Below are 11,062 nucleotides of genomic sequence, written 5' to 3' on the forward strand. Positions count from 1 at the left end.
GCTGATGATAGAAAAGGCGTTTGTGTTGAGCTGTACTTTAGTCCTCTTTCCAAGTCAACGGCCTTTTATTGCTTCTTGTAATGTCGATTATACCCCCTCAACTTATGGGATGTAACGTAGCATTTTTGGAATTAAATTATATCAGATAGGGTTAATAATAGAAAGGAGAAAAGTTAAAGTTGATAAAACTTTTACCTTTATTTGATTATTATGGCACTAAAGCATTGAATAATTTAATTATATTATTTAAAGAAATTAGTTATAAAATTTGATGATTAAAAATTGATTAGTATTTTATTAAAAATATTGTTGTAGAATTTGTATTTTGTTTTTTACTATATTTTTCTTCTAAAATAATATCATACTATTAATTAAAGAAACTGTTTGATAAAAATATTATAATTTATTTGGTTAAAAGAATACAGTATAAGCTAAAATGATGTATATTTTTGAGTTAAATATGACTCAGTTCTACATAAAATTGGAATGATGACTTGACAAAAACTTTGATTTAACTAAAATAACAATATTAACATTTTACTTATTTTGTGGATAAACAAATTTATTCATAAAATAAAATAAAATAGTTAAATAACTAGAGTATTATTATATGCAAATCTTATCACTTCCTAAAACATTTTTAATACACAATTTTTTTTTGTTTTTTATGATATATCACTCAAGCTAAATGTGGTATGAAAATCCAGATCGGAATAGAATAACCTACAAAAATAGATCATTTTTTAATCCTATTTTGATCCTTTGGTACATGAATGATCTTGAAGTTTTGAAAATATATTTTATTAGTTGCGAACTCTGCTATAACTCCGTAGAAAAGCTTGGTCATGCTCTTGGATCTTTAATCATCGAAATTATGTCTTTACAATATGTTCTGAAGTACTGGAACGAGGTGCAATTTTATAGTTTTTATGTAGTCAAATAACTAAGATATGATTATATATAATGTTAGCATATTATAAAATGCATTAATAATAAATATAGCAAATTTATATGAACGACATAGCTTTATGTAAATTTTTTTAATCAATAAATTTATATTATAAATTTTACTATTTTATCAGTATTTAATTATTTATCATATTATTAACCATATTCTAAATTATATATATTATATTATTAAAAAGCATGTCTTATATGATTATTTTGTTTATAAGTAAGTACAATATCTATAAAAATATAATATATATACAGTACAATATATATATATATATATATATTCATAAGATATATTAAGTTATCTCGAAGAAATCAAGACCTTGTAAGAAATTTTTCTCAACTCAGAGATCATTCATGTACCGCGAACGCAGAATTTTAAGGCGGGTAGTCTAACACAAAGTATCAGGAAATAACCGATCTTTGTCGTTCACATGGATGCAGAGCTACCAGTGTGGTTTACAGAGTCAGTATGAGTTTGTATAAGTCGATGACAAAAAAAAAGATATATTAAATTTTTATCAGTTTATTATAAATTATAATATGATATGTGTAGCATGTTTTATATGATCATTTTGTTTATATGTAAGTAAAATGTTTATAAATATAATATATATAGTATAATATCTATAGTGAGATTTGTCAATCAAAAATCTATTGAAATCAACTCTTTAGATTTTTTTATTATATATGTTTAATATTTAGATATCTTTATATGGTTTTGTCAATCAAATCAATTGTAATCAACATGTGTAATGTTGACACAAAAAAAAATCAACTGGTGTAAGATTCTTTTTTATAATATCATGAATTTAAGGTGAATATTTTTCAATCAAAATATGGTGTAATATATTTCTAGATATTCTCATTTACTTGTTATTCCAAAAATAATTTTATCTAATAAAAATATTTTTTCTTAATTAAAATATTTTAAAAATATATATTTTTAGAACTGATTTGTGATTGATAAAAAAAATTATTAGTGAATATTTTATTCCATACTTATTATAGAAGCTGGGAATTTAGACACATTTATCAAAATACTATATAAATAAGATATTTCCAACATAACAAACAAAGTTATTGAACTCTTATGATGTTAATACTTGGTTGCTTTTGATTTGATATTATATATTAATTTTAGCAACTTAAGCTATTTACATATATATATATATGTATATTTTGAGATTTTTATTTTTATACTCCCTCCGTTTCTTAAAGAGTGTCGTTGTGACATTTTTCACACAGATTAAGAAAGTTGTTGAAATATATGTAAGTTGTAATTAATTATACCTCTTTGACCAATAGTATTTTAGATAAATAAAATTATTTATAAAACTAATGCAGTTTGCAATTAATTTTCAGCTGAAAGTTAGTATAATTTACATTGGAATTGTAAAATGACACTCTTTGTGTAACAAGAAAATGAGCTGAGAATGACACTTATTATGAAACAGAGGGAGTATCATTTTATATGCAGATGAACTATTTTAAAGTTTTCTCCCTTAAAACTATATATGAATTTATGGTTCTTCATTTTCTGCAATAATCTATTTAGATAAACTACATTATTGTATCTTCTGTAAATCTCATATAAGAATCTATATTACTCATGTTCATGGTTCATTTTTTGTAGGAATATGTCTTTTTTTTTTAACAAATATGTCTAGATGCTACCTTTTTGATGTTACAGATTTCTTTTTTAATTGAAGCGCTGTAGTAAAGAGAAAAGGATTGATCAGTGAACCGAAAAGTTTCAGTGTGTTTGCTGTGTTTTATCTATAGGTTATCTCTTCAACGCTGGATTGTATATGTAAGTTATTTTGACTTCTCAATTTCAGTTTTAGTCGTAGAATAATTATTATAAACACACAATTTTTGGACTAACCAAAATTTATGAAAAATTATAAATGAGAAATTATTTGCATTTAAATCATATGAGTTGATCGCTGAAAAGGGTTTTAGGATGAATGTGTCATTGATTGTGAGCAGACCCGGGACTGAGTACAAGCGATGCAAGTATATACTTTAGACTTTGAAAAGTTATATCATCATGAATAGGGGTCACTTCCAAGAGAAATAATTAAGTAGGTATGTTGGTGTTTCCGTATTAGAAGAACGCAGGTTGTGTTGTTCGACCCTTAAAACATTTTAAATTCTCATGCCTTTGGAGGTCAAAAAATTTCAGGCCTGGTTCTGTTTGTGAGTTAAATCATTTTTAGAGAGAGAGATGGATGGAGATTTAAAAATCCGACAAAATTTGGTTGGAAGTTGATAATTTCTAATTTCTTTGCAAATAAGCCATATAAGTGTTAAGGTAGATGAGTTTCACACTTAAAAGCAATTGTTAATTAGTGGAGAGATTCATCTATTATCTTATATATTACTAAGAATCTCTTCCAACTACCGATGTGAGATATTTTGTGTCTAATACGCCCTTTCGAGATGATGGCTCTCTGAGCGTCAATCTCGGAATGGTCGGATAAAAATCGATGAGCCAACTTTGGGCTAGATCGATGTAGATCGGGTTGGACTGCGTGGATCAGACTCTGATACCATGTTAAGCTAGATGGACTTCACACTTAAAACCAATTGGTGATAAGAGGAGTGGTCCATCCACCTTATATATTACTAAGGATCCCTTCAAACTACCAATGTGGGACAACTATGTGTCTAATATGCCCCCCCCCGAGATGATGACTTTTTGAGCGTCAATCTCGGAATGCTCGGACAAGGATCGATAGGCCAACGTTAGGCCAGATCGATGTGGATCGGATTGGATTGTTTGGATCGGGCTATGATACAATGTTAAGCTAGATGAGCTTCACAATTAAAACCAATTGGTGATAAGTAGAGTGGTCCATTCACCTTATATATTACTAAAGATCCCTTCCAACTACCGATGTGGAACAACTATATGTCTAATATTATTTACTTAAACTGCATAACAAACCATCTCTTCAACTCTATTGAACAAATCACTCACGTCATATGCATGTCTACTTTGACAAACATACAATAGCTGGCAAGACTTATTTTCAGAGGTACGTATAATTGACATTATCCATTTCGTAGTTGATAATCTATACCAGAATTTTTAACAGTTCGTCAGTTTGAAATACCACCATACAATGCATTAAGTTGGAGTCTAATGCCTACACTAACCCAGGAGATGCTCCGTTCAGTCATGGTTTTGCAAAGATATATTTGAAATGTGTTATCTCCTATGCACCTCTGGTATACCATTGAGCTCTCTCTATTAATATCTTTGTAGCTTTCCGATTTTTTTTATAAAAATGCTGACATATTTACAATACATGAAATTGAGTTCCTTATCACCGGGAAGGTGACGAGTCTTCATACGAACAGACGTGGAAGAAACTGAAGCTGGTCATAAATATTATGTCTGGACATTTTACATTAACAAACCACTATTGTTCTAATCTTTATCTCAATAGAAAACATGTCTATCATGTAGGTTGCAGATGCTTAGAACCTAGAGGAAATTCATCGACATCGTGGACAATACATACACTTTTCCGCTAATGTTGTCACATTAAAAATTTACTCCAGTCATAAGACGTTTATCATCTATCGCATTGTCCTATTTCGACTTCATTGATGTGTAAGTTTCTAACATAGCAAACTCGAGCCTTATTAGTTGACTATAAAGATAACCACAATGGTTATGTCATGAAAGGGAGGCAACGGTGGATCTGGTGACGATATGCTTGGAGTAATGTGAATGACTTCCAAACCTAGCGTTGGTGACTAACGATGCAGATGACTCTGACTCGTCGCCCAATTGTAGGTGGTAAATCACCCACCAAGATTTTTCTCTCACCTGACTTCAACACAACCAAGAAAGTCCCGCATGGCTTAAGATCTGAAAGGATTCACTTTTTTCCACAACCCCAACTTTTAAAATAATGCAACAGCAGCTGGTTTTCTTCTTTTTTTTCATTTCGTCCCCACATAGCTTAAACGTGTTTTCACATTTCAGTTAACTTTTAATATAATTTTATTTCAATTTCATAAACTTTCTGGTCCCTCAAATGTGTCCAATTTTATTAATCAAGAAACTATATGTAGGTGTAGACTGTAGACTTGAATCCATGTTAGACTCCGACTTCAATATCCAATATCTCATGCATTAAAAATACGTATATATATTCACATATTTGAATCACCAAGCAGGCTTATTATAATTTGCTAAGTTATGATCTTACAAATTTAGCAGTGTGGTATGCTTCTCTCTGGACTGCAATTCTACACATAAGCTGCGAACACAACGTAAATTCTAGAATTAGGAAAAAAACAATTTCTCCTGCATCCCTAAGGAAAAAGATGAATATGTAAATTTATACGCATACAATACTTACATCTTATGTTTAAACCTGCTTCTCTCAAACTTTGATCCTCCACCTGCAACTAAATACCATTCTATACAATATATTACACATTTCAATAACTTATTGTAAACCACCATAGCATGATATGTGGGGCAAAAACTTATCACACATTTCAATAACTTATTACACATTTCAATATTATATTACACACAATTTATTACACATTACAATACTTACATCTTATGTTTAAACCGGCTTCTCTCAAACTTTGATCCTCCACCTGCGACTAAACACCATTTTACACAATATATTACACATTTCAATAACTTATTGTAAACCACCATAGCATGATATACAAGGGTAACATGAATGACCACAAGGCTCAAAATGAGGTATTTTTAATCATAATCAACTGAATATTAATTTCTACAAGAAACAATACAATTATTTACAAAAAAATAATAATTAGTAAAACACTCAAAATTAAAAATTAAAGAAAATTTCACTATAAATTGAAAATCGAATATAAACCGAAACAAACATATAGTATAAAACATCAGTTGGTGCTACATAATATATACTAATTATTTTTTATGAAAATATTGAAACTATTAATATATTTGTTTAAAATATATTTTTATAATTTTTACATTACAATTTATTTAGCTTGGAAGTTGGTGTATTAATTTATTATCGTGAGAAATTAGTTACTGAAATAATATTAAAATCTGATACACTTAGAAAAAAATATTAATTATTTTTACTTTAGATTTTATTCAACTTGATCAAATTGAAATATAAATCAAATAGGAAAAATATAAATCATTACATTTTCTATTTTTAATTTAAAAATTTTGTGTTTTCTAACAAAAATAATGTTAGTTGTTTTTTCAAATCAACCAACAAAATTTAATACAATTTATAATTTGACCTTAGAATAAAAATATATTATATTTATTATTTTCAATATAATTTAAATTTTCAAATATTTTATAAAATAAAAATATATTTAAATACAAAATAGTTTTGGTGTACACTTTTTCGCTCCTAGGACGGATCAACCTCTAATATCTTACGAATTTTCAACACCCAAATAGGACTGAGTGATGATTTCTTTGGAAATGGTTATTTCCGACGAAATTATTATGATTTTGCCAGTCGATAACCATGATGTTTTCTTGTAGTTGACGATGACCACATGGGGGAGATGTTGTTCTTTGGAAACTTTTGGGACAAATCCCGGGTACATTCTCTGCCAATATCAGATGTAGTAAAGAGATCATCTCTATTTTAGTGTGTCTACTAGAAGGAAGTATGGTGTAATCTGACATGTGATCTTGTTAACTTGAGATTCATTCTGGTCTGGCATGATATAACGATCCTTATCACGTTTACAACACAAGACAAAGCTTTTCTTCTTGCGATATATATTTCAAGCCACATTGTACTCCATCTAGCAAGAAAGAAATAACCTGCAACATGGAGCTTCACTCACCCAACCCCATCTTCGACGTACGATGGACTTCTTCAGTCTTGGTTGGCTACAAAGCCTTGACTAATTTATTAGATGTAATTTTATTTCGCTTTAAAAATTGTTTTAAATAACTCTATCTGTACAAAAGAGTTTTTCTTGTTTTAATAAATTTTACGTATTATTCACGAAAAGGGGTCTGAGGCATTCACCTTTTCGGTTACACCTTACATACGGCCTGACAATGGACTTCATTAGGGGTGGGTCGAGTGGATAAAACCATAACTTTCAGTATTAATATTGTGATTTGATTTGTAGATTTTTCGATTTGATTTGATTCAGAAAAATATGTATATTCAAAAATTTACAGATGTTTTACGAATATTTACGGATATTTATGAATATCTCGTCTATTTTCTTAAATCCAAGTAAATATATAAAAAATATTCAAGATTATTTTCAAAAAGCATGTTTTACATAGTAAAAAAACAAAAAGTGAAAAACTAGTTAAACAGTTTTTCATAAATTTAAATTTAATTAACTTTTTTATAAAACAAAACTTTAGAAAATTGTAGTTTTTATAAAGATTTTATACTTCTTTCTTAATTTAATAATTTTAGTGTTATAATAAATAGTCCTTAATTGATTAAAACTAACTCATAAACGACAAAAAGAAACATAGAAAAAACTAAACAAAAAAAACTCTGTACGCTTCACCATTCAATATTTCTAACCAAAAACTATTTTGGTTCAGCTTAAAGAAATGCAGAAGAAAAATTAACAAATCTATCTCTATAATATTATGTGAGAAGTGAGTTTCCTATGTGTCGCGCTCACGTTAACTCTCACGATGGTTGATTATGCTGATACCCTTAATGAATTAAAAAAAAATACATTTAGATAATATTATTGAAATTTTTATTTAGTTTCCTTTTAAAATTTTCCAAATAACATATATAATAAAAAGGAAACATTTATAAAGTTTTTTTAAAAAATTAAAAAACGAAAATATATATTTATATAATATGATTTCATTAAAAAGGAAATTTCACAAAATAGAAATATTCCATTTAAGACTATTTTAAATAACATAAAATATACTTTTGAAGTAATAAAATATTTATTTATATCTATATTTTCTTAGATGAAAATATATATTTGTATATAATGTGATTTCTTAATCTGTAAATTATATTTTACTTATATAATATGATTTCTAAAATACAATCACAAAAAAATTAAACTGTTTATTTTAAAGAAATATTAAAAATAAAGTAAAATTAACTTTTGATCAAATAATTAAAATATTTTAAATTAACATAACACTATATAATTTAACAAGGTAGATATATTATATATTATCATTATTAAAAATGTTTTTTAATATTAAATTTTATGTTTTATGTTTGTCACAGTTAATATAACCATAATCAAAATACCAACGCAAATCTGAATTCTCATTTTTAGGATTATTTGCATAAATTTCAGTTTACCATTTAATATATATAAGACATAAAATTATTTAGAATTTATAAATATTTTAGTTATTGTAAGTATTGATATGTGTTCATGAGCTTCCAAAAATTATTAGTTACTTATGTAAGTAACTTCCAATTGATTATTGTTTTACTTTCTAATATTTTATTTTAAAAATCAACATATAGTTTAATTTTTGTAATTTGGAATCAAATATTTAGTTTATTTTTACTTCATTCTAAGCACAATATATCTTAAGTTATACATAATCTTCCTCAAATATATTTACATATCTATGATAACAACCAAAGTAAAAGCAAATAATCATAATTTTCATATATTTAAAATAAAAAATATTAGTTGAATTTAGAGAAATTGATTGATGCAATCCAATATATCCAAATGATAACTTATTTAAAATCATATGTCTGATTAAAATAATATAATATTATTACTATAAATTATGCATACAAATTATAAATTAATTCAAAATTAAAATTAAATAACAATCGACTATTGTAACATATTTAATTTATAAATATTTGTATCCGTGCATGAGCACGGGAAAATCACCTAGTATACTATACTAAAAGGAGAATAGTCTCCAATTCTAAGCTATCCACATCAGATCAATAAATCAGCCAATTAGAGAGTTTGTTTTTGCCATGTCACTATCGCTGACTGAGAATGGGTATTTGGTGTGGGCTATGTAAAATTTATAATTCACCACATCCCCAGCCCAAAACCTTTTTCCGTTTAAAGCTTTGCATTATCTCGCCCTGACCTTTTTTTTTTCCTCAAGTCTCGCCCTGACTTTTGCACTTCTTCTTCTCCGATCTATGAGTTCCTCCATTATCTTAAACAATCAATGATGATCTTTAAAGTGTTCTTAAATTTTTCGTTTCACTTCCCCCTTGATCCTCCCCCTCCTATATAAAATGAAACCTGTTATAAATAAGCTACATCCACGACCACTAAATCCATCAGAAAATCTTAGCTCTCCACCGTAAATTGCCGCTTATTTCATCGAATTCTCACGAGGACCAGCTCAGCCAGATCGATCATGTGAGTTTGGTCTTATCCACAGTCTCAAATTACTTTTGTTTAATTCAGAGAAACTGATGTATTTTTATTTTCAGTTTATTTTCTCAGTTATATTGTTATGGTTTTAACTGGTTTTAAGCTCTGTTTTTCATTGTAATTTTCTGTATTCTCAAAAATGTTGAGAAAGAAGAAGCAATGTTTTTAAGCTGCTAGAGTTTCAAGAACAGAGAATTAAGATGCTATTTTTGCTGCTATGGTTGGAAGACTTGCTAACCCCAAAGAGGAAAAAGCTGGTATTAGAGAGATTCACTTCTTCCAATTCATAACGATGCTTCGATCCCATAGAAACCGAAATTCAATAAGAATCATAAACCAGTGTCATCGGATAAGAATTCAATAAGAATTGTTCTGAAAAGAAGAATTTAAGTTTCGATGATGTTGTGATTGTTTTTATTTTTTTGTGCAGACATTCAGTGAAGAAGCACACGGAAAAGACAGTTTTATGGCAACCATTATAATTCAAAGGTCAGCCTCATCCTCACATCAAAACCTTTTTTTTATTGTCGTCAGTTCTCTTATTAAAAAAATGGAACATTTAACATCAGTCCAAACCTAAAACATTTAGATGGAAGTATCGGTTTGGTTAAGTGTGTTCGATGCAATATCTGTTGCGTTTCTTGAAAAATTACAGGTCTACGGCGTATACCAAAGGTTATTGTAGCAACAAGCATACCCAAAAATTATTTGGAGGTAATTATAATTATGCTGTTTGACTGTTGTTTTTTTTGGAGAACAACTCCAGCAACCAAGATCAACAGCAGAAACATGAGCAGAAAAATCAGCTTCTTTCACGCAAAAGAGCAGTCAGTAACATCTTAAAAAAACCAAAGATTTCAACAGTCTTTTTTTTTTTTTTTTTTTTGATAACTCTGGTATCTGGGCAGCCACATTCCCAACTATCCCCTGAAGAGGGTCCAGCGCCCCAACGGAAGAGATGTTAAATCCGTTGTGGCCAAGGCTCGAACCCAGGTGGCGGGCAGTACAGCTATACCTCCTTTACCACCAAGCTACGAGCACTTGGTTTCTTCAACAGTCTTTGAACCTGCTGATACTCCTGATACAAGCTTGGTAAGTGTTTTGTGGTATTCATGTTTATGTTTGCTATGGACAAATAAGAACTAAACACTGCAATATTGTGAAATTACTTTGCAGACAGTAAAAGATGTGTATCAATGGAGGAATATGGGCATAAGGTTACAAGAGATACCCCTGCGCCTAGAGCTTACTTTAGATGTTCGTTAGCCCGTTTTATCCAGTAAAAAAGAAGGTATGTGCACACACATTGGACTTAATTTTCATTTGTAATCGTTTATCTCTGCACTTCAGCTGTCTTATGATGATCTTTGGCTTATGTTTTGTTTTTTAGGTGCAATGGAGCGCACAGGATCCATCCGTAGTGATGAAGGGAAACATAACCACTTGGATAAGCACTGTGACTTTGGATATGGTTCGTGGTGCACATATATCAGCTTTGGAGAACAAAAGGGGAATGATGCAAAAGGTTTTGGTTTAACAAATGGTGTCTTGGTTAACTATTGATTCAATGTTTGTTGCTACTCTTGCGGCTGCTATATCTGGTAGATTGATGGAGCAGTCTAGAACATTTTCTTCTCTTTCAAATTGTAGCTGTTACTTAGAAAAAGATGAAACCTTAAGTGTATATAAATATTAAAAGTACATAAAAAATCATAAGCATTCAAGAGAA

The 11,062-nt window shown here is 28.9% G+C and overlaps 1 pseudogene; it reads left to right on the forward strand.

Moving 5' to 3' along the window:
* The first annotated feature begins 9,324 nt into the window (after window positions 1-9,324).
* LOC108844741 (WRKY transcription factor 18-like) lies at window positions 9,325-11,062 on the forward strand (annotated as a pseudogene).

The sequence above is a fragment of the Raphanus sativus genome, chromosome 3 (assembly GCF_000801105.2).
Source record: "Raphanus sativus cultivar WK10039 chromosome 3, ASM80110v3, whole genome shotgun sequence".
In the NCBI taxonomy this organism is placed as follows: Eukaryota; Viridiplantae; Streptophyta; class Magnoliopsida; order Brassicales; family Brassicaceae; genus Raphanus; species Raphanus sativus.